Genomic DNA, 2,537 nt, shown 5'->3' on the forward strand with positions numbered 1-2,537 from the left:
ACCCCATTCTGCTGGCAGGGGATGTGTAGTGCTCCTTGACATACAGCATCACACCCCCACCTTTCCTTCTTTCTCTATCCTGCCTGTAAAACCTATAACCCCTAGTGCTAACTGCCCAGTCATGGGATGAATCCCACCACATTTCTGGAGTTCTCGATTACTAGAGCTGGTATAGTATGCACTGTGGTGTTTCAGCCCTCTGAATTTATGACAGTCAGATTGGGATGTTATCTCATCCAAGTTTTTCCTGATCATAGTTTGTCCTGCCTAAGGATTTTCTAAATCCTGGGTTACCTTGCTCCCCAGTGTCTCTCTCTCTATCATAGTTCTATACTTGGCATGGCTCAGATGTCCATCTCTTCTTGTCCCTTCAGATCCCGCATGGATCCAGTCTGCATTAGAGATGTCCAATGTCCATGGTGCTTCTTTAGGTAAGTCACTGAGCCTTGTTTGGCTCTGCCTATCTTCAAAAGCCCCTTCCTGGGGTAGCCACCACATCCCTTCAGTGGGTCTCTGTACTGTTCCTGGCTGCTCTGGGCCCATCAGAGACCTCACTTCCAGTCCTCCCAGCTGTTCTTCCACCAGGCTTTTTATCCTGGTCTCACGGGGCTGGCCAGTAAATTGGCCCCAGTACGCTGACAAAAAGTGTGCCCACGCCAATGTGGGAGCCAGCCCTGGCTCCTCCTGGTTCCGTCATTCTTTTTCCTTTTTTTCTTTTACCATGGCATCTTCTCCCACCGCAGTTTCACTTTCACGGCGCTTCTGTTCCAGCGTGGCATCCTGCCAGGTCTGCTCCTTGCCCAGCTATGGTAAGTCTTTCCTGCCACAGTGTCCAAACACAAACTTGAGGGCAGCCTTCCTATTTATTTTAATTACCAGAAAGATGTGGCAGGTAAGGAAAAGGGTGCCTGTTGGGAAAAACTGGCATGGCCACAGAGCCCTAGGGGCATCACGGTCATCCCTGGGGACCCCACACCATGAGAAATTGGCACATTGGCCAGGAAACTCAGTTCTGCATGGGGAAGAAACCTGTGTCCCTGAGAAGGGAAATGAACCTTTGGGCTAGGATATAGATTGAGAGAAAATTGTAGTACAGCAGCGGTACCACAGCTCTGGAGGCAGAGCTAAGGGGGGAAATACCACTGCCAGAGACTGTACAGGGGGAAGCCTTTAGTCCCTGACCAGGAAAAAAGTAAGGCCAGAAGTTGGTTATAGTTGAAGCAAAGACCATGGAAGGTCTGACACACAAGAACTTCAACTGGCATGGGTGGATGAGTTAGAGGAAAAAGCAGCCTGGTTAGAGTGGGAGTTAGAAGTGGAGAAGTTCCAAAAGGAGCAAGTAGAGGCAAAGGTGCGAGTACCTTTAGAGCTGCGGGTACAAGCTGGCAAGAAAGGGGGGTCCAAGGAAATCAGGCATTTGATAGCGGTGGAGGCTGAGAAGACTCAAGCACTTGAACAGCTCAATACTAATGAGGCTCAGAAGAGCAAAAAGCAAGAAGAGCATCTGCAGAAGATGCAGAAGAAGATGACAGCATGGATGACCCAGTCTCCTGAAGCCTGTGCAGCCCAGACAGAGGACCAAAAGAATGTGCTACAGAGGCTGGAAGTGTCAAAGGACCTTATAGGAGTCTTCTAAAAAGAACTGCATAGCCAGGACAGATAGAAGAGTTACATGACGAGTTGGAGAGTTGGCAAAAGAGATGCATGCAAGCAGAACACCTTGTGAAAGAGCTGTGAGACAAACTGACTGAAAGCCATACCCAGGCAGAGGAGGCCAGAGAGATTATTTCAAAAGAAATGGAGAAACTGAAAGACTATATGGCAAATTACAAAGCATTCCAAGACCAGAAGCAGTCCCTTGAAAATGAAGTAAAAGCCATAAATGGCATGATGGATTGATCACCCAGTTGCAAAGAGTGGAGGCAGAAAAGGACCAACTTGGGAAACAGGTACAGTCCCAGAAAACTTGGGTAGAAGGCAGCATAGCTAAAGAGGCAGTAATAAGCACAGGAAAGAGCAGTTACAGGCTCAGGTGCAAGAAAACAAGTTCAAGAACTAGAACAAGAGAATCAAATACTATGAGGGACAATGGACCAGACCATTATAAAAGCCCAGGATGCACATGAGTTGTCAGGTGGTAGAAGAACAAGAGTAGCCTAAAGAGAAGAATACAGGGTGACAAAGAGTAAAGACCCACACTGGTGAGTTTGGGTCTTAAGGGGGAAGGTGTGTCACTGGGTACTAAAGTGCCTGCTCCTTTAAGAGCAGAAACTGCCTAGGGAGAGGGCCCTAGGAGCCAGGCAGAAACTGACACCACAGGGGTAGGTTATCATGGCAGTGGGCTAACAAGAGAATTAACCTGCACCTGAACCTGCACCCAGTCAGCTGTCCAAAAGAAGGCAGGGCCCTGAGCACACATAAACCCCAGGGCTGAGGCCAGCAGGAGTTAGTTCTCTGGAAGGAGCCTGCAGAGAAAAATTGCCCAGAGATGCTGTGGCTGCCTGATATGCTGCACATAGGGCTAATGGGGCTCCAGG

This window comes from Crocodylus porosus, unplaced genomic scaffold, assembly GCF_001723895.1.
Source record: "Crocodylus porosus isolate Cpor-Errol unplaced genomic scaffold, CroPor_comp1, whole genome shotgun sequence".
Taxonomy (NCBI): Eukaryota; Metazoa; Chordata; order Crocodylia; family Crocodylidae; genus Crocodylus; species Crocodylus porosus.